The sequence below is a fragment of the Bos javanicus genome, chromosome 29 (assembly GCF_032452875.1).
Source record: "Bos javanicus breed banteng chromosome 29, ARS-OSU_banteng_1.0, whole genome shotgun sequence".
Lineage (NCBI taxonomy): Eukaryota > Metazoa > Chordata > Mammalia > Artiodactyla > Bovidae > Bos > Bos javanicus.
In genome coordinates, this window is record NC_083896.1 from 2420131 (window position 1) to 2442302 (window position 22172).

Below are 22172 nucleotides of genomic sequence, written 5' to 3' on the forward strand. Positions count from 1 at the left end.
GTCCATAAATGACACAGTTAAATGTGACATCAGACAAGTTCTTAGCAATCCAGCTAATTTATGAAAACACTCTGTAAAGCATTAGCACATCCAAGAGGCTGCAATGAGATAGGTTTAATGAGAAAGAGTATTGAGGGAGAGATGTTGGAGGTGATAAAAGGGACAGAGTGAAGTAAAGGCACAGAGAAGAAAAGAGTTAAACTAAAAAGTGAAGGACAGAAAATCCACACATATGTCAAGGTTGGTCTTCAAGGGATAAAAGGGAGGAAGGTGGGAAAGAAAACCACAAACTCTTAGCACTACAGGGTGGGCACAGTGCGAGAGAACTACCCAGTTGAGTGCAGGCAAGCTCATGAGAACTCCTGAGGCCTTACTGGGCAGACGGGGCCCCAGCAACCGATAGTACTAAGCCAGGAGGGATGTCTGACAGCAGTAAAGCCCAGTGTAGGTTGTTTGGTCAAAACAGTTTGATAATCAGGGTCAATAGGAAGTTGGGAGGAAAGCAAGTTTGTTGTTCTGGTAACTGGAGATGAAGGAGCAAGTATCTGACTCAAGAGAATAGAGAAGGAAGCCCAGTCTCATTGTACCCATGGCTCACTCCCCTGCGTGGTGCCTGCGAGGGCCAACAGCAAGATGGTTATATCTCTCATCAGATACCATCATACACTGGAACATGGGATCCGCGGGCCACTCAGTCCAGAAGAGCATGTCCCCGAAGCACGGTGTCTGACACCACCATCCATCTCAGGGATAGACTGGAATACACATGCAATCCGAACAAGATTGTGCTGATTCTGCAAATGTGGTCCAAGGCAAGTTCTTGAAGTCCCCATCAATCTGACTGACCCCCACCCTGTCCCACCCAGAAGTTCTAGCGCTGCTGCTCGCGTGTCTTTTGGAGGGTGCAAGGGGTGGGTGGGTAGGGGGAGAAGGTGGTGGAGCTGGATTCCACAGTGGGGAGGCCTCACAAGCCGTGTACTGGCCTGACAAGGTTAGGCTCTCCCCAGAATTTTATTTTTTTCGGAATATATGTTAAAATGTGGCTTCCAAGGTGGTTCAGGGTAAAGAATCCATCTGTAATGCAGGAATTGTGGGTTCGATTCCTTGGTGGGGAAGACCCCCTGGAGAAGGGCATGGCACCCCACTCCAGTATTCTTGCCTGGGAAAGCCCATGGACAGAGGAGTTTGGTGGGCTACAGTCCATGAGGTTGCAAAGAGTCAGACGTGACTTCAGCAACTAAATGACAGCAAATGTTAAAATGTGGTATATTTCTTACCAAAAGAATAGCTACCCTGTGGGGCTTGTGTATTGATAAGGGTGACCTCAGAAACATCACTCTCACAGGGCTCCGCACACCGCTGAGCTCTCGCTCCACCACCCAGTGTCCCCCCACCTCCAGTCTTTCCTGGACCACACACACAAACATTACCCAGTGCTCTCTCTTGTTTTAGGGTGATCAATAAAAAGCGGGTGTCAGTTACCCCTGCAGACCCCAGAAACCTGGATGCCAAGCATGAAAACCTGCTAGTTGGGGGTGGGGACCTGGTCTCGGAGTCTCCCAACATCGTTACTGTACCACACTCACAGCGTTCAAGAAGGGCCTGTAAGCACACGAAGTATCAGTCTCAGGGGTGAAGCTCCACATGAATGAGGTCATATTTATTTATGCCATCTAACGCCTGTACACGACCACTGAGTACTTACAATGCCTCCTAATGAGAAAGTATGTCTTGTACCTTGGAATAAGATGTGGGAATAAGCTTGCCTTTATAAAGGACTTAATTATTACTTCGTTATTAGGGTTACAAAGCTCTTGTTCTTTTCTTTCTTAGCTCACAAACCAACAAAAGAGAGAGCAAATTCAAGAACCATGGAAATCCTGCGCCAGGAAGTACCACCATAATGTTCGTGAAGAAAAGCAATTTGTGTTGTGGACAGAATGCATTTCTCTCCCATTATAACCACAGCCTGTTAAAAGCCTGTCAGGAAATAAATAAAACACTTTTTGTTCTGCTGCCCACATCCTTGTACTCAATTCAGCAGATTCAAGCTTCTCAGAAATGCAATCGAAGGTGAAGCCAAAGAGGACACGCAGGCTGGGGAAGGAAAGTGTCCAGAGGAGCCTGTGGGGACGTGGGCCCCTCCAGACTTGCTTCCCCAGTCCCTCTGCCCCCACGACCCTCACCTGAACTCACACACTGTTACAACAGATTCAGCCACGAGGTTCCATCCCTGACAAGTCCCATCCTTCCTGCCAAAAAGCAGCATTCGTCTTACCAAGGAAAAGAGGAGGGGTGAAATTAAAGAGCTTACACGGTTTATGTAGAGTACATGTGGGCATCAAAAAGATTCTTACTCCTAGCTCCAAAAACATACTATGTATCTGAATGAGTGCTTTAAGATGTATGATTTTTCTAACAGTATATCTTAAGTGATGCTTACTATATATAATATATTTTTCCCCTGCAAGCAATCCACCTCACACGTTTTCAGAAGCACTACCAAAATAGAAAGCATTCTGAAGCATGCTGTGGATTCTGGCAGCAAACATTAAGGGTGGGGAAAGGGGGCTGGGTTTTACGGTAAAGCAATCTGGGGTATCACTGGAAAATGTATAGGCAATCTTTCAACTAAGAACGCCTGCCTTATGAATAATCCATAAATAACAACTGACCCTAAGTATCCACCATAAGCTCAGCTACCTTTTTTCCCACACCGCATTCCTGTGCCCAGCAGAGGGCCTGACCCATGAGGCACTAAAAGGATGAATTCCATACACGTGTGGCCACGGACTAAGTGAAGGCCGATGAAGGTTCGAGGGCAACTGGTACATAGAAGTGACAAACGGTTTTGTTTTCATGCTTCTAAACACCAAGGGACTAAGGAAGATTATTCAGTCATTCTCATATTCACTTACACAGATGTGCAAGTTAAATAACTGGGATCCAAAGTCCTTGCAGTGCCCACCACCCCCAGCTCCCTGAATCCTGCCTCTTGTTCCTTCTGCTTCTAGTGCTGAGCCCTCACTGTGACACACACCACTGCTTATCAGTGGGTGAAACAGACATTGGGGCGAAGGGGTCCCTGTTCCTCCTAGTTTGTTCAGGGTGTGTCTCTGAAGCCACAACCTGGAAGTGGGCACATACGTAATTGAGATAAAGCTTTGTAATAAATATCATCATACCAAGTTACTACTTTTTGCACATAGGCTTTCCTGATCTAACTTGGGAATCAAATACTATATTATAATGGTATGTGTTCCAGTAAGACATTAGTAAACACATGCAATATACAATTTGCTCATAATCATAAGATTCCTTTCATATGAGGTCATGAGACAAAGTGCTGCATCATGCAACAGGGTCAGGATTACATACAGACCGTTAACCTGCTGCAGTCGCCCTTCTAGAATGTTCAAGGAACAGAATGCACCTGATTGTAAGCTGAGGTCACCAGGCAACTTTGGATCAGTCAACTAACTACAAGAGTAATACTCTTAGAGCTCAGTACAACCCAGCCCAGGGTCCTTAGCTAGCAAGTGCTACATAAACATTTGATAAATGGCAAAGTAAAACCAAATTAGGCCACTTCACACCCATGAAGATGGCTAGTAGGAGAAAAAAAATAGAAAAATTACAACTATTGGTGCGGATGTGGAGAAACTGAAACTCGTATATACTGTAGTTGTTGTTCAGTTGCTCAGTTGTGTCCGACTCTTTGCGACCCCATGGACCGCAGCACGCCTGGTTTCCTTGTCTTTCACCATCTCCCAGAGCTTGCTCAAACTCATGTCCATTGAGTTGGTGATCCCATCCAACCATCTTGTCCTCTGTCTTCCCCTTCTCCTCCTGCCCTCAATCTTTTCCAGCATCAGGGTCTCTTCTAATGAGTCAGCTCTTCGCATCAGGTGGCCAAAGTATTGAAGCTTCAGCATCAGCATCAGTCCTTCCAATGAATATTCAGGACTGATTTCCTTTGGGATAGACTAGTTTGATCTCCTAACAGTACTGTTAGTGGGAATGTAAATGGTGAAACTCATATAAAAACAGGAAGGTGGTCCTCAAAAAATTGAAAATACAATTACCACCTGATCCAGAAATCCCACTTCTGGATATATACCTAAAATAATTGAAAATGGGCCTTAAAGAGCTATTTGCACACCTGTATTCATAGCAGTATTATTCACAACATCCAAAAGATGAAAGCAGCCCAGGCATCCATCCACAGACGAATGGATAAACAAGATGTGATGTATGCATTTTCCTGTGTAGCCCAGCCAGGGACGCCTCTCACCCTTGGACTTCCCTGGTGGCTCAGATGGTGAAGAATCTGCCTGTGACTCAGGAGACCCAGGTTCAATCCCAGGGTTGGGAAGATCCCCTGGAGAAGGGAACGGCTACCCACTCCAGTATTCTTGCCTGCAGAATGCCACGGACAGAGGTTACAGTACATGGGGTCGCAAAGACCTGAACAGGACTGCACACCTACAAAGGGATATTATTCAGCCTCAAAAAGGAAGGAAATTCTGACACATGTTACAACACAGACGGATCCTGAGGACATTATGCAGTGCAAAATAAGCCAGTCACAGAGATAAACAGTGCAGTGATTTCACTTCTACGAGGCACCTAGAGTAGTCAGATTCATGAAGACAGAAAGGAGAACAGTGGCTGCCAAGAGCCACTGGAAAGAGGAATGGAGAGTTGCTTAACGTGTGCTGTGTTTCAGTTTTTCAAGATGAAAAGAGTTCTGGATATTGATTGACAAACAATGGGAATGTACTTAAGGCTGCTGAAATGTACACTAAAAAATATGAGGATGGTAACATTTATGTTTTGTGTTTTGCCACAGTTAAAAAATATGTCCACAAAAACAAAAAAGATATCCACAATAACTAAAGAGAGATAATGCTCTAATATCATCAAATACCCATCAGCAGCCCAATTGTTCCATAAATGTAATAAATTTGCTTTAATCAGTACCAAAATATGGTTCATACTATTTTTAAAAAATAATTAGAAGATTTAGAAGATTCCTGATCTATTGTTGGGCAATATTGTGGTCTGTAAAAGAAGTAGTGTCTAGATAAGTTTTAAAATGACACATATTCCTTGATTACAAGACTAAGAAGGATTTGAAGGCAGGAGCTGTGGTCTTATTTATTCTGCGTCCCCAAAGCCTTAGAAGAAATACTGAATAAATGACCAAATAGCGCATTCTTTCAGTTTAACTACTGCGGAAACAAGATATAGGTGCAAAGAAACTGACAGAAAAGGCTCCTTTTCCTTTGTAAAAATCCATCTGTCAGAAGCTGGATGCTTACTACTCTGCCTGCAGCTAAACTGATAAAATTCTCTGCCTTTTTAGAAGCAAAAATATTTTAAGTTCCTGTCATGAGCTTTGTAAAACAACTGATACGCTTATAGTTTAGCAAAAATTGACTTGGTATGCCTAGCAGTCTCTGCATTAGAGATACTGTGTTAGACATTAAAAAAAACAAAACAAAACTCTTTAGGAGACGATAATGTTCTACATGGAATAAGATAATTAAGAGGGGTGCAATTTTTCATATTAACCATTTTTAACAAGTCTTTATTGAATTTACTACAATATTCCTTCTTTTTTTTTTAACGTTTTGGATTTTGGCTGCGAGGCATGTGGGATCTTGTCTCCCTGAGCAGGAATCAAACTAACAGCTTACCTGTTAAGGCCAAGTCTTAACAACCGGACTGCCAGGGAAGTCCAAGGGTAATATAATTAACACAGTAAAGTCCTAGCTCTTATGCTTCTGTTGTTGTGATGTGGTTGTTTGCATTGAGTGAGTGAATTCTTGGAAGTGACAGAAATAGATGAATACATTCCACAGTATTCCAGAATCCTTCCAAAATCCTCTCCCAGAATGTGGCTCTCTTATAGGGCTCCTTACATATGAGACCTGCACTGTGGCTACAGCCAGTGCAGAAACCAGCTGTGGGAGGCACAGGGGTCCATTAAGAACCATAGCTATTCTGGCAGTTACTGCAGAGATGAGGGATATTAAAATATTAAACTTCAGCCTTAGAGGATATGAGGTCACCAAAGCCATATTTCAAAGCCAGAAGGCCATCCTTAGTACTTTAAGTGGGTTTTATTGTTTTTTTCCTAGGGCAGGTAAATTTACATTTGGCTTGGTAATAGAATTCTTTCAAAGGGGCCTGAATTTGAAAACATACAGGCCCTTAGCTTTCCTTCTTTTGTATTTGATTTAAAGGCACACAGAGGTCAGTCTCCTTGGGTTTATGGTTGAAAGATAATTCCAGCAGTAGAAATGGGTTGTGCTGGACTGAGTAAGGGATAGAAATTGGGAAGGAGCCAGTCTTGTAACCAAGACTGCTTACAAGTCAAGACTGGTTACCAGTCTTGTAAACAGACTGCTTTAGGCACAGTTTAGCCTCTGTGTCAAAATCCTAGCTCCTCTGACCATACTAAATTATAGAGGGATTGTTAGTGATGAAAGAAAAGAAGGGATATAAGATAAAGGCAACAAACATCTCCTTTGTTTTTCACCTGTACATCAGCATGCTAGCGGAGAAGGAAATGGCAACCCACTCCAGTGTTCTTGCCTGGAGAATCCCAGGGACAGAGGAGCCTGGTGGGCTGCCATCTATGGGGTCACACAGAGTCGGAATCGACTGAAGCAACTTAGCAGCAGCAGCAGCTAGACCAGCACATACAGTGAATGCTGATAATCTATTACAGTGGTTGCTTGATAAGCAAGTGCTTCTGAAGCTTTTGTGCCCAATCAAATGAGACAACTACTGTAAAACAGAGTGTTCTTACGAATGAATAAATGTTAGTTTTCGAGCACTCTTTTTTCAACCTTTTTATATAAAGTCGGCTATTTTTAGAGGATAACAGAAGTAGTGATAACTAGTTAAAATCTGAGTTTGGTTTTATGATAAGAAATTGCATCCTGTGAGCCTGGCCACCTTTTGTCACACAGCTTGTCAGCTGCTTATCCATCTACAATTTGATTTCTCTACTCTGCTTATCCATCTACAATTTGATTTCTCTAAGAAGGTTTTTCTTCCTTACCACTCCACCTTCCTTCTGAATACTCTAGTGCCCTCTGTGACTGAACTTTTCCATGTCCTAGCTCAGCTCCTACTCCTGCCGGAAAAGCCTTCCTACCATACGCCCCTATCTAAGGCTTAAAGGCCAAGTTTAAGTGTCCCTTCTCCAAAGAAGCCTCTGCCGCACTTTTTCATTTTGTATTAATCTGTCACTCCCCAACCTCCTACAGTATATTGTTGAAACTTTGATTATGTCACTCATGAGTAAGTTCCCTGGACTAAAAAAATCTCTGTGTCAGCATCCGTGTTCGAAGCAGTTGAATCATATACTTGAATATGAGTATCTTGAATCCGAAGCACTTGAATCTGAGCATCTGCTTAAGAATATTTACTGAGATCATACCAAAAAAAAAAAAAAACAATGAAGGAAAAGATGAGTTTCTAAAGGGAGAGAAATTTGTTCCAATTTAGAATTCCAGTGAAATTTAACTGGGGACAAACATGAAGATTAGGCACCTATTTGTATTGGTCTGAAGTAGCAGGCTGGTACTCCACGGGCTTACTGACGGTACAAGATTGATTTCCTGTATTTAAGCATACTTTTATGACAAACGGGGCTTGATATGGAAGGAGACAGCAGCTTCACAATATGAATAGCCTCAATTAGGGCTCAGTTAGATGTGTCACATCTTTGTTACTGAGATCAGAGGGGAAGAAATGTCGTCTACGTGGCCAGAGAGAGAGAACATCAGAAGTCATGCTAAAAGATACGCTCACTCAAATAAAGCAAGCATGATATATCCACTTGGCTGAACACATGAGCAAGTTTAAGCTTAAGTAAGAAACACAACTTAATAAAGAGGAGAAAATTGTGCCGAGATGGTGCGAGGAGAGAGAGAATTGGGATCTGTTGATTAGAACCTACTATAGTTCATACCTGAATTCATAACTGAATCAACTCATTCAATGAAAATATACTGAGTACCTGTAAGTGTAAGTATCCACCTGCAATGCAGGAGACCTCAATTGGGAAGATTCCCCAGAGAAGGGAAAGGCTACCCACTCCAATATTCTGGCCTGGAGAATTTCATGGACTCTATAGTCCATGGGGCCACAAAGAATCAGACACGACTTTCACCCGTAAGTGCTAGTTACATGCTGTTTGACAAAACTTTTACTAGTAAAAGGGGGAGTGCTACAGCAAATAAATCCGAGGTGGAAACTGCCTCTCGCCCACCACTGTCTGTTCTCTCCTTTTGCAGTAACAGAAAAGCCTGTCCACTCAGCTAGAAACCACATACATTCCTCGTCCTCCTTCACGGCTGGGTATGGAGAGTTCTGGCCAATGGAATGTAACTCCTAGGTCATTTCCAACTAAGAGGTCAAGCCGTTCGCCCTTCCTTCCTTTCCTTTCCCTATGAGCTGCAAAATGGAAGTGCCTAGGACTCAGCTTCAACCACAGACAGAAAGATAAAACCCAAGGAGATAGTGGGGTCGTATGATGGACAACTCCTAGTCCTTGACTGGTCACATGAAACAGAACCACCGCACCTGCCTCAACTGTCACCTCAGTGCTGTTACATTAAAGGCAAGCAAACTGTCTTCATTATTCTACTGCACTTTAGAAGCTTCTTCTTTATGACAGCTTAATTCTTATCCTACCTAGCCGAAGGCAATGGCAACCCACTCCAGTACTCTTGCCTGGAAAACCCCATGGGCGGAGGAGCCTGGTGGGCTGCAGTCCATGGGGTCACTGAGGGTTGGACACGACTGAGCGACTTCACTTTCACTTTTCACTTTCATGCATTGGAGAAGGAAATGGCAACCCACTCCAGTGTTCTTGCCTGGAGAATCCCAGGGACTGGGGAGCCCGATGGGTTGCCATCTATGGGGTCACACAGAGTCGGACATGACTGAAGCGACTTGGCAGCAGCAGCAGCAGCAGAGTCAAAATGGGGCTTCCCAAGTGGTGCTAGTGGTAAAGAACCCGCCCGCCAATGCAGGAGACAAAACAGACTCGGGTTCGATCCTTGGGTCAGGAAGATCCCCTGAGAAGGACATGGCAACCCACTCCAGTATTCTTGCCTGGAGAGTCCCCATGGACGGAGGAGCCTGCTGGGTTTCAGTCCATGGGATCTCAAAGAGACGTGACTGAAGAGACTAGTATGCACAGAGTCAGAATGGGGGCCAGGCCGTTGTGGTCTTATTTTGTGGGAAATGTGTCAAATACTATTTGTTTTCTGTGGGTCCTTGTCTACTTTTGCTCCAAACTCATCTGGCTGATATCTAAAAAAAAAAAAAAATGGTTGACTTCTTTCTCACCTCATCTATGAATACCAGTGACTTGCTGAATGGTCCAGAACAAGCCTCTTAACTCTTTTCATCTGTGACAGCAAAAATACCCATTTTCCTCTGTGGAGTATTTTGTTAATTAATGTCAGTAGAGTAGAGAATGTTCCAAAGCAGGACTATTACTGTAAGCCTCCTTTACTCCAACTGTATAAGCAACATTAGAACTAATCACTCAGGAAGTAAAATCAGTAGGAAGTCGTCAAGAGGGTCAGCCTGTAATTAGTCAATGAGGTCACTGCCAATAAGAATAGTATATTCTGTTACATGTGTAACTGGATTTAATGGATGTACCACACTGGCAAGTTACTGGAAGAAGAAAACATTTCATCTTTGCCCTGGAACAGCATCTTATTGCAAAACACAAATGAACTATCTGTGGATCATGCCAAACAACACCAAAAAGGAAGTTGAACAGAGGCCATTGCTAGAAACGCCATTGCTGTACCAGAGAATTCAAAGAGAGCCACAGCAAAGGGACACCGCTGTTGAAACCATGTATGCTCTGTAAGCCCTGAGCACAAATCCATTGGAAAAGATCCTTCACCTTATATGGTCATCCTCTTGATGGTAAAACAAAGCAGGAGACTGACTGCTTCAAGTTCTAGAAGTTTCTAAGTGACTCAGATGCGGTGAGGACTCGACAACAGACTTTAAATACCTGGAGAGTTGTTTGTGTTGCTGACCAACCTTGCTCCAAATCCACCGATTAGAAAAAATGAACAAATGTGTTCCTTGGTGAGATTTGGCATTTGGCAGAGCTTGCAATCGCACCTTCTCCAAGATCCCTAGGCATCAGAAGTTCTATGTTCTAATAGCATGATGTGGTCTGAGTCAGTAGACATACTATTATGATGCCACATTCAAGATCAAGGTTTCATTTTGCTAAGTTAAATATGCTATACTTTAGCATTTTTAATTATTAAAAAAAGCTTAAGCAGTTAAAGTCATGAGGGGCATTTTAGTTCATGTGCCTACAAGTATTTTGGCAACACTTCAAAAATCTCTTTGACTTCCAAGTCTGCCTCTAGGAATTTTTTTTCTAAAGGGAAAATAGAAACAGATTTACAAAGATAATAACCAAACCACCTTTTTAATAAGAGTAAAAAATTAAAACCAGTCCCATCCTGGATATTGGAGACAAACGAAAAGGCAGTACATGGGACCTGCTGAAATGAAATTACACTAATAACCAAGTTAGTATAATTAAACACTCCATTTTCTACAGATATAGGTCCCTGTCTTGAGGATCCTGAATATAATGTACTGAATTCTTTTGAGTTTAAGAAGATTATAAAAGTAGGCCCACTTTAACATCAAGTAAAAAATCCTTAGAAAATGTCACATTGACATTCTCTCATGTCTAGAAGAAAATTAAGTAAAAGGAAGAACACATCATCTGTAAACATTCTCATCCTTATTGTTGTTCAATTGCTAAGTTGTGCCAACTCTTTTGCTAACTCATGGACCTCGGCATGCTGGCTCCACTGTCCATGGGATTGCTAGGCGAGAATCCTGGAGTAGGTTGTCCTTCCTTCTCCATGGGATCTTTCTGACCCAGAGATTGCAGGTAAACTTATACTAACAGGAAATTAGTTGTACAGCTTTGCACATTTCATTTTTGCCATTTGCCATCTCTCATATTTGAAATTATTCCAAGATAAGGAAAACATCTTTCTCTTAATTACCTGGAACCAATGTTCTAAAAAACTCTCCAGTTAGTATCATTCAGAAACATGATTTTTACAAAAGCAATTTAGGAAAAGAGGTTGCTGAAATGCAGCCCATTTCTTAAAAGCATGGTATTTCAGTGAATCAGAGTACATTCTGAAAACCATATAAATATATTACCATTATGCAGACTTACTATTTGCCATTAAAAGAAACTCTTATTTAATCCACAATTAGTGGAGTTTAATAATCCTTGATTCTGGGGATTTGATTAAATTCCAAACTTTAAATTTACTGACAAAAAGAACCAGAAAGTAACAAGACAACTGTGATCCTGGCCAATACTATTACTTCTTTCTTTTAATTTTTATTTCAAAATAATTTCAAATTTACAGAAAAGCTACAAGTAGAGCATAATGAACCTTCACACATCCCTCACTCAGAGACACTACTCAGATTTGACTAGTGGTCCTGATAATTCCCTTTACAGAGAAGGATCCAATTTAGGACCAGACATGGCGCTTAATGGTCACAGCTCTTTATTCTTCTTCAGTCAGAAAGATACTCTTCAGTCCCTGCTCACCTTCATGACCTTATCATTTCTGATGATGCAGGCTGGGCTCAGGTGTGCTTATTGATACTGAGGTGTCCCTCCTGAACAGAGCTAAGAAATATCTGTATATAAATACACACACGTGCCCTTGCATCTGTATTTATTTCTACGGCTACCTATATATCTTGAATATAGCAATACCTCTAATTCCAATCCAACATCACAGAGTCACTCTAGCCTTCTTCTTCTACTGTTTGTAACATCCTTCTCCTCTGACAGTAAGAAAACTGGCTCATTATCCACTTCTTTGCTCACTAGCCGATATGTCACCGGTCTCATCTACCGACCCGACCAGCCATTGATCTCAGCACTTTCCTCTCTCTGTGTCTGACCTCAGTGGGGCCAACTCTTACCAGCCACCCTCTTCACTTGGCCTTTTCTCCCCTCTTTGTTCTGAAACAGAAAGGAGGCGAAAGAAGAAGGAAAAAAGGAAGAAGGGAAAGGAAAGGAAAAGAGAAAGAAAGGAAAGAAGAAAAAAGTTTTTGATGGTAGTAGGTATGGTGCATTTCAGGGACAAAAAAAATAAGGAAAATTTTTAAAAAGGAGGAAGAGACAAGAGGTGGCAGAGAATACTCAGTAAGATCCTGGGCTCTAGAAGCAAACTCGGGTTGAAATCTTGAATCTGCTTAGTAGTTGCAAAAATTCGGGTAATTTGCTTTACCAATTTGTGCCTTGTTTCCCCAAGGTTAGGACAAAAATCATGTACCTATCATATAGGACTAATATGTTCACATATTTAAAGCATATAGAAAAGCATTTGGAATGTTGTAAGAATAACTGAATGCTAACTATTACTTATCTACAGAAGTGAAAAATTTCTCTCCTGAACATGAGGCAATTCTTTTAATGCATTCAGCCAAGTTTTCTACCTCAAGATGTCCTGGCAAGTATGCTGATTGTGGAAACTGCAGAAAAACAATGCAAAATAAAATTTACAGTCACCAGAATTTGAAACAATGAAAACAAAACTCATTATCATATCCAGTCCTAACTCCTTCATATTTCCCCAATCCCTCATTTCTACAGAATAGCCACATCCTAAGAACAGAGACTGGGTTATCTTGATTGTTGAAGATGTGCAAATATTAATTATGGTCCCAATAACTTCATTGTCAATGACTGCTATTATCATTTTCATCATTTTTCTTCCCACAGGATGATAGTTAAGGTATTTTTTCAGCAGTGAAAATTTCTAAAACGAAGGCCTCTACGTGAATACAAAGCGGTATCATTTTAAATTCTAAATCTGTAGCTCAGATCATCAAAGTACATTCCACAGGCTATTCAAAACGCAGCTCAAGGTAAAATACTGCCCTCCAGCTGAGATAATGACTAATTTTCCAATCAGGTTTTTTTTTTTTTTTTTTGGCCATTTTTCAATCCACTGAAAATGTTCCTCTGCATGTTTAGAAAATGAAGTGAAATATTCTAATTTACAAATAATTACCACACACATCTCTGTAGGGCTAACAAACTACCAAAAAATTAAAATTTATGCATTGCCACTCTTTTGTAATACTTGCCTTTCCACTATCGTCCTCACCATGTCAGTAGCCTGTCTAAGATCCATTTCCACCTCTATTCCATATTCCTGGACATGACTATTTCACCAGTTAATGGCACTAACATGGCCACAAACTGAAACACTCACTCAGCCTGTGCTCTAACCCTTGGCTCTATAAATGGGTTCATAAACTGCTCTTTACTGAATGTTTGTGTCCACACAAATCCATATGTTGAAACCTAACCCTCAGTCTGATGGTGTTCATAGATGGGTCCTTGGGTCGGTGATTAGGTCATGATGGCATGAACGGGAACCTAACAAGCAGGGCCAGGAGCGGGTCCGTGCCCTTTCCACCCTGCATGCTGACAGTGGGAAGCCAGTCACCTATGACGAAGCAGGCCCTCACCAGACACTGCAACTGTAGGCACCATGGTCTGGGACTTTGCACGTGTATGTTCTCCAATCTTTGAGGAATAAATAGCTGTTGCTGTAAGTCACCCAGTCTGTGAGATTTTGTTACAGCAGCCAGAACAGACTAAGATGCACATATAAGCAACAAGGCAGAAAAGTTCCTCCAAATGTATTGTATAGCCTTCAGGATTAGGCTTAGCTAAATGTCAAGTGGCAAAAAAAGGGCTTTCTGTACCATAAAAATCACTTCAATGAACTCCACAAATCACAGTTAAATCATTTTTTTTATGACTGAAAAGACAAAGATTAGGTCTTTGCAGAATTCAGGGCCCACCACTATGATCCCTAATGCCGAGTCTTTTTGAAAAATGAAGTCTCTGTGCCCTGGGAGGAAGCTGAGGAAGCAATGGGCAAGTGGCTGCCGGGAAGATGGCGCACCTGATCCCCACCACCATGCACAACAAGCAAGACAGTAAGAGCCATTGTCTACAGAGATTATTCAAAACTAGCCAAGGCACACAGTGTCCCTTAATCTCAGAAATCCAGAGGGGCAGCTATATTTTATCACAGTTTTTTAGACAAGGAAAAGGAGAATCAGAGAGTTTCTGAACTTGTCTGAGGTCATCACCAAGAGAGCAACAGGCAGAGCTGGAATTCAAACCCTTTTCCATCTAAGGGTGATCCTTGCCTTGCCACAAGAATTTGCATTTTGCAATATCCATAAGAATTCTCTCTAACCTTGATGACTCAATTAAAATACTTCATCTACTGTCTACTGGTTTTCAATATGCTGCTTGAAATAATTTTCTGTAGGTACAGAGCATCAGGTAACACCAATTCTAAAATTCCTTCCAGTTAAAAATGAAAGAGGGAAGGAAGAATGGAAGGGAGGGTGGGAAGGAGGAAGACTAACCAGTTCTTGAGCTGCCTGGGAGCTGCCTAAAATCAAAATTTTAGACAAAATTAAGCGGAACATCAACTTCAGAGAGAGCTGATAACAATGACAGTGGGGGTGTGGCCTGAGGTCAAAGAGCACAGAAGGTCTTTTTGGAGCTTTAGAGAAAGGACTGGGTAAGTCAGATAACTTTCCAGACCAGAGATCATCAAAAGATAAACTGTTGGCAAAAAGAGGGGCAGAGTCTAGCTCCAACCACATCTCCACAAATGACCAAATTTCATTCCTTTCCATGGCTGAGTAATATTCCATTGTATATATGTATCTCATTTCTTTATCCATTCATCTGTCAGTAGACATGTAGGTTGCTTCCATGTCCTAGCTATTATATGCACATCAGAAGCTAACATACCATTATAAAGCAGCTACACACCAATTGCACTCATCTCACACACTAGCAAAGTAGTGCTCAAAGTTCTCCAAGCCAGGCTTCAACAGTATGTGAACCATGAACTTCCAGATGTTCAAGATGGATTTAGAAAAGGCAGATGAACCAGACATCAAATTGCCAACGTCTGTTGGATCATCAAAAAAGCAAGGGAATACCAGAAAAACATCGACTTCTGCTTTATTGATTACGCCAAAGCCTTTGTGCAGATCACAACAAACTGTGGAAAATTCAAGAGATGGGAATACCAGACCACCTTACCTGCCTCCTGAGAAATCTGTGTGCAGGTCAAGAAGCAACAGTTAAGAAGCGGACATGGGGAAACAGTCTGGTTCCAAATCAGGAAAGGAGTACGTCAAGGCTATATATTGTCACCCTGCTTATTTAACTTATATGCAGAGCACATCATGAGAAATGCTGGGCTGGATGAAGCACAAGCTGAAATCAAGATTGCTGGGAGAAATATCAATAACCTCAGATATGCAGATGACACCACCTTTATGGCAGAAAGTGAAGAGGAACTTAAAAGCCTCTTGATGAAAGTGAAACAGGAGAGTGAAAAAGTTGGCTTAAAACGCAACATTTAGAAAACTAAGATCATGACATCCAGTCCCATCACTTCATGGCAAATAGATGGGGAAACAATGGAAACAGTGACAGACTTTATTTTCTTGAGCTCCAAAACCACTGCAGATGGTGACTGCAGCCATGAAATTAAAAGACACTAGCTCCTTGGAAGGAAAGCTATGGCTAACCTAAACAGCATATTAAAAAGCAAAGACATTACTTTGCCAACAAAGGTCTGTCTAGTCAAAGCTATGGTTTTTCCAGTAGTCATATATGGATATGAGAGTTGGACTATAAAGAAAGCTGAGTGCCAAAGAATTGATGCCTTTGAACTGTGGTCTTGGAGAAGACTCTTAAGAGTCCCTTGGACTGCAAGTGGATTCAACCAGTCAATCCTAAAGCAAATCAGTCCTGAATATTCATTTTCAGGACTGATGTTGAAGCTGAAACTCCAATACTTGGGCCACCTGATATGAAGAACTGACTGCTTGGAAAAGACCCTGATGCTGGGAAAGATTGAAGGTGGGAGAAGGGGACAACAGAGGATGAGATGGTTGGATGGAATCACCAGGTTGATGGACATGAATTTGAGTAAGTCCCGGGGGTTGGTGATGGACAGGGAGGCCTGGCGTGCTGCAGTCCAGGGGGTCGCAAAGAGTTGAACATGACTAAGCAACTGAACTGAACTGAACTGAGCTGAATAGTCCAATTAAAAAAAAGAGAGGCAGAGAAAGGAGAATGACTCAGAATGTGAAACAAGAAGACCAAAAAGACATATTAGTTACACTCTTTAGTTTTGCTGAGGATGCTAAAGGCAGACTACATGTCAGATGAACTTTATCCTAGGTTGGTCATGTCTGAGTTAATGTATTAGTATATTAATTGGAGAGGTTATCAATTTCCATTTCCCTCTAAGTGTGATTTCCATAGACCAACTCAGAGCAAAGCTTTCTATCAAACCCCTGACTTCACTCAACAGAAAGGAGGAAAATACAAAAGAAGCGGAAGGCTATCTGGTGAAGCTTCCTAAACTTTTCCCATGTTTTTCTTCATTAATAGAGAAAAGAGTGTCTCTATTCAAGGGGAATATTCCAAGACGCTTCCCTTAATGGGAAAGGTCTGTGTAACACTAATTAGATTTGCTAAATGCAAAGATTTTCTTTTAGACAAGAGAGCCTGAATTAAATTTAATTTAACATAATTGTAGGAGATGGGTGGTTTAAAAAAATATTTTGCAAAGTGCTAATGTGATTCACCGTAATCACAGCCTAATAAAGGAAACCAATATTTACAGGGAAGTATATGAAGTGAAGCACAAAAATTGTTAAGGAGTATTTAACAGGTGCTTTATCATGCATGATATATTTCACTTCCACTGCTTTCTGTGGCACCTACTGTGGCTAAGTTTTACGCCTAGGTGTTTGCTTCCATGCTCGAAGAGGTCCAATTCCATGTTAAGATAATATTTAGAGAAATGCATTTTCCAACTAGTGAACAGGACTTTACCTTCACAATAGAAGATCTGAAGATGAGCTGAAGTTCATATGATTTACTCCTTTAAGACAAAGTGGATTGAGGTAATCTTGAAGGGCGTCACGGCATTCTGTGCGCCATCACAGTATTTCACACTTACTAAACTTAGAGAACCTTTCCAGACCAAAGATTTCATCTGATATCTAGCTCTGAGCAAGTGACTGAATGTCATGGACCCTTAGTTTCCTCATTCCAAAATAATAAATGTAATGAATGCTTTGTGTAAAAGGTTGGTACATATAGCAAATTAAAATATGAGCTGTTCAGTTAAATTTGAACATCAGATAAACAACAAATAAAGTTTAAGATAACTCTTTAGCATATTACACGACTCAGTATTTTCATCCTATATTTTATCTGGCAACCCTACTTGTATAGATTAAGTTAAATAAATCATGGACAGCCTGGCACATACTAATATGTGTGTGTGTGCATACCCACATGCATATGTAAACCCAAGTGCAATTATATTTTCTGAGGGAGGTATAGTGGGCGAAAGAGAAGACTATGGCATCTCCTCCCTGCCCTAACCCGCAGGAGACTTTATCAGCTAGATGGTAGGATGAGATACCCGTTCCTGGAACAACTGTAAGATAACAATTCAGTCAAGGCCAAAATCATGAATGCACTATGTGGATGAGGATGGGGAAAAATCAGATGGCCTGAATTGTGGGACAATAAAATCATTGAGAGAATATATCTTGAATTGGGTTCTAAATGGAGTGCGATGGAAAAATGAGAGTAAAAAGGACACTGTTTTAGATAACGGGCCATCCCAGCACAAGCAAATTCCCCAAGGGGGACAGGAGCCCGTGGTCCTCAAAAGTCACCAAAAAGAGCCACCCAACAGGGGGATACTTGGTGGGAGAGGGCAAAGAAGCTTGCCTAGAGAGGGTGACGGCAGATTATACAGGGTTTTGGGTGCTGATATAAGACTCTGACTTGTTAATTTCATAGGGGCCATAATTCCCTTTCCTACAAGGAGAACAGCAGACCTCTGTGTCCCTACTAGGATATGTGATATGTTGGGTGGTGACGTGCATTTGGGCTGAAAAACAGACAGGGAAAGTAGAGCCAAGAGTCAGTTCCTTGGAAGAATGAGAACAGAAAACAAAGCAAAGAGCTGCCCAGTGAGGGCCATGACATGATGGAATGATCCAGAGGCCAAACTCAAGCACGTGGAAACACGTTAGAAACTAGGAACCCCAAAGCAAACACGGGAAGATGGAATGCAATGAAAAAGGCAAAGGCTGAAAAACTTCCCTGAGCTCTAAATTGCACCTGTGGGATTTGATGGCTTCCCAAAGCTTAGAAGGAGAGGGCAAGACTGCCAAGAAATCTGAACAGGCTCAGATGAGGTAGCTGGGGCAGAATTCAGCTATAAATCGTCAAGAGAAGCCCAGAGCAAGAGGACAAAAGTGAGAGTGGGCAAAAGACATTCGATTCAAAGGCATAAAGACAAGACCACTGATGGTGGGTAAAGAGGCGTCAAGAGGGGAAACAGATTCAACAAATATTTAGTTAATATCCAATATATACATGATGGGGTTCTAGACTTTGCAAAGAAGACAAGCATAAACAAGACATCAAAGCCTTCAAAATGCTTCTGATTAAGGAAGGAAAGATTAAGATTAGGATAGAGAGATACAAACAGCCTGATTCTGATAAGGCAAGCAGAAGGCATGAACTAGGCACCATGTGGGTGTTGTGCTGTGCTTCGCTGCTTAGTCATGACAGACTCTTTGTGACCCCAAGCCTGCCAGCCTCCTCTGTCCATGGGGATTCTCCAGGCAAGACTACTGGAGTGGATTGCCATCCCCTTTTCCAGGGGATCTTCCCAACCCAGGGATAGAACCCAGGTCTCCCGCACTGCAGGCGGGTTCTTTACCAGCTGAGACCCCAGGGAAGGCCGGGTACCATGGATGTGCCCCTGATAGGAAACTGTCCTTCCAAATTGGGAACGAGGAGGGAACTGGATAAAGAATCTTTGAGTTGAATCTTAAAGAGTGTGAAGGGTTTTAACAGGTGCCGCTAGTGTTGGGGGAAGAGTATCTCTAACAAAGGTGATATCAAACAGTCATGGTAGCACTGCTGGATGAAATGGAACAGTGGGCCCAGGGCCCAATGAGCCATCTAAATAAGGCTGCTCTGGAATTCGCTGGAGAAACAGAGCTTGAGTTAAAAGTGAAAATGAGAACATCAGTAAGAGATATGAGTCATTATTCTTCCCGACCTAACCTTCTACTTAACACAAAAAGCTTAATTTAAATTTTTTTCCATGCCAACTTAACAAAAAATAACAAAAGCAAGATACACTGGAGGCTGCTTTACACGCCTTAAGCAATTCAAGCAACTATCAGGCATTTAACGTACCCGGGATAACTAGCCTTGTGTAATGTTCTAGTCTATGCCAAACTGTTTGTTTACCCCCACTACTGGCAATTTAAAAGCATATTAATTGTATAGAAATATTCCGAGATTACATAATTACTGCTTTTTATAAACATTTAATAATTTTCAAAGGAGGCATCCCACACTCTTTGCCATTTGGGGTACCAAAGTGTGTGCATGCTCAGTTGCTCAGTCATGTCCGACTCTGCGACCCCATGAACTGCACCCCACCAGGCTCTCCTATCCATGGAATTTTCCAGGCATGAATACTGGAGTGGGTTGCTATTTCCTACTCTTGGGGAGTCTCCTGCATTGGCAGGCGGATTCTTTACCACTGCGCCATGGAGGAAGCCCTCATAAGGTGATAGAATGTGGCAACTCCTTTGAATTCCAAAATCTGTCCATAACAGGTACTGGCAACGGGGCAGCTTTTCTGATGCTACTGCTAAAGTAGTCAGAATTCTGTAGCTATGAGAAAAAGAAACAGTCTTATGTTTTCTCATAAGGTCTTTACTTAATATGCCAAGTAGCATTTCATGGGGTCCTGCACGGCTGCCGCTCTTCGAGTGAAAGACTCTACATACTGAAGTACCCTGTCCCCAAATTTAATTATCTCAGGGCATGACCACGCACTATGATAGAATGTGCCCTTTTATCTACTGCCTCTAGCAATCTGCTGAGATGGAAAGGTGGCCTATTATTAAATATATCTCCAGAAAAAAGAGAGATTCTATAAATTCAATCAATACTGCATTCCAGTAGCTTACAACTCTCAGATGCATCAGGGTCTCCCTAGAGCACTGCTTATAATCCTCTGGTCATAATTTAAAGCAATTTCTTTTCATTCTGGCCTCCAGTCACCATCCACCTCTCATATATCTCTCAGCCTATAGCTTGTCTTCTATTTTATTCTCTCTCTCCAACCTTTCCCTAACAAGTTCTGCTTCCTAATTCGGAGTCATTTTCACTGATCCATTCCTGACCTTTTCCAAATATTTCATTTATCGTAGGGTCCTGACATAGCAATTTAATAAGAACAGACCACTGATCTTTATGTTACAAATTTTACTCCCAGAGGAGTCTGGATTTTAGCTTACAACACAATTAATGGGGCTATAGATACTCATCTGGTTTTTAATAAAGATCTGTCTTAGAACCATGGGCTCAGAAATGCCCTTATAAGGCAATACCATCCAGTCACCAAGATAACAGACTATTTTTATTTTCACCAGTTTTTCATTCCTTTCAACTCCTCTGTCAAAGCCACATACTTAATTATCTTTCCAGCACTGGTTTTTTATGACATATTAGACAATTACAGTGAAAAATGTTACTTTGTCATGTACTTTTCTTCTAAAGAACACAAAGCTTCTCTCATAAGTGATCTAATGTTCCTTAAAGCTCTCATCTCTGAGAGGTGGAAGTTTTTATTACTCCTTATTTTATAAACAGGCAAAGTTAGGCCTCAGAGGAGGACATGATTAGGGTTTGACAGACGGTTAGAACAGAGGTAAGAACTGGGTTGTGTATTCCTGGTTCTTTGCTGCCTAATGCAATCGGAAGATTGCCTTGGTAATAACTCTCTCAAATTTGCAGTCCATTATCAAAAGAGTAAATATCTCCAACCCCGTGTAACTGTGCTGCAGGAAACAACACGGCCTGGTGGAAAGCCCATGAGGTCTGCAGTTGGAAAGCTTCTTAGAGGTGTGACTTCCAGTTGATCACTCAAACTCTGGGTTTTGTTTTGTAAAGTGGTCTTGTGGCGGCTCGGCAGTAGAAAAACCACCTGCCAATGCAGGAGACGTGGGTTCGATCCCTGGGTCGGGAAGATCCCCTGGAGAAGGCAACGGCTACCCACTCCAATATTCTTGCCTGGGAAATCCCATGGACTGAAGATCCTGGTGGGCTACAGTCCATGGGGTTGCGCAAGAGTCAGACATGCTTCAGTGACTAACAGCACAACAACTTGATAACAAAAGTGACCATAGGGTAAATGAGAGGGTACACAGCAGCACTTCCAAGCTAGGTATATGCCTTATCACTGCAATGAGCAAACCACCTTCAAACCTTTGACTCTGCAAGGCGCTGTATAATTATTTTAAATGACTTGGCACATGTACAATCTGTCAATAAAGAGAATCAAGTAACCATGTGAACACTACTAGTCAGTGTTGGTCAAATTAGTTTTTCTTTTTTCTTATCCTTACTATTTAGTACTCGGATAGTTCTTTTCTGGTAACACTTCAGTATCTCTTTGAGTCCATAACTGATTAGCCTGCATATAATTTTTCAATGTGAAGCTTAGAATTTACATAATAGCTATGTGTCCCATTACACCGTGTATACTTTCGGTATGTCACAAGAATCTGCTGGACCATTCCTAGTAGAAGGATTACTTGTAAATGATTTACTTCTCAGTGTGTTTATTCTCTAGTTCACTGTTCTCTCCTTTTCTCTCTCTTCTCTCTTTCTCTAAAACTCAATTTCTTTATCTCCCAGGTTTCCCACAAGACACAATCGAAGGAAATAAAACAATAAAAAATTATATCACAAAAAGCTTATATCACAAACAGATCTGCATTTTTCTTTGGAAATGGATGCTATCTCCCAGCATCTGGATGCCCTGTGAACCCTGTGAGGTTCTTTGTTGAGCTCCAGGTAATCTGAATGCAGGAATTTCAGTGCCACGGTATTAATTTTCTTTTTTTTTTTAATTTATTTAGTTTCAGTTCAGTTC

General features: G+C 41.6%; 1 protein-coding gene and 1 long non-coding RNA gene across 4 annotated transcripts in view; one reads left to right on the forward strand and one right to left on the reverse strand.

The window, feature by feature from the left end:
• Window positions 1–2039, forward strand: part of LOC133241003 (uncharacterized) — a 36418-nt gene extending 34379 nt beyond the window's left edge. Inside the window, exon 3 of the long non-coding RNA XR_009734475.1 lies at window positions 1834–2039. This is a non-coding gene — a long non-coding RNA (uncharacterized LOC133241003). The remainder of the gene's footprint in view (window positions 1–1833) is intronic.
• Window positions 1–22172, reverse strand: part of FAT3 (FAT atypical cadherin 3) — a 641657-nt gene that overhangs the window by 369991 nt on the left and 249494 nt on the right. The window lies entirely within an intron of this gene.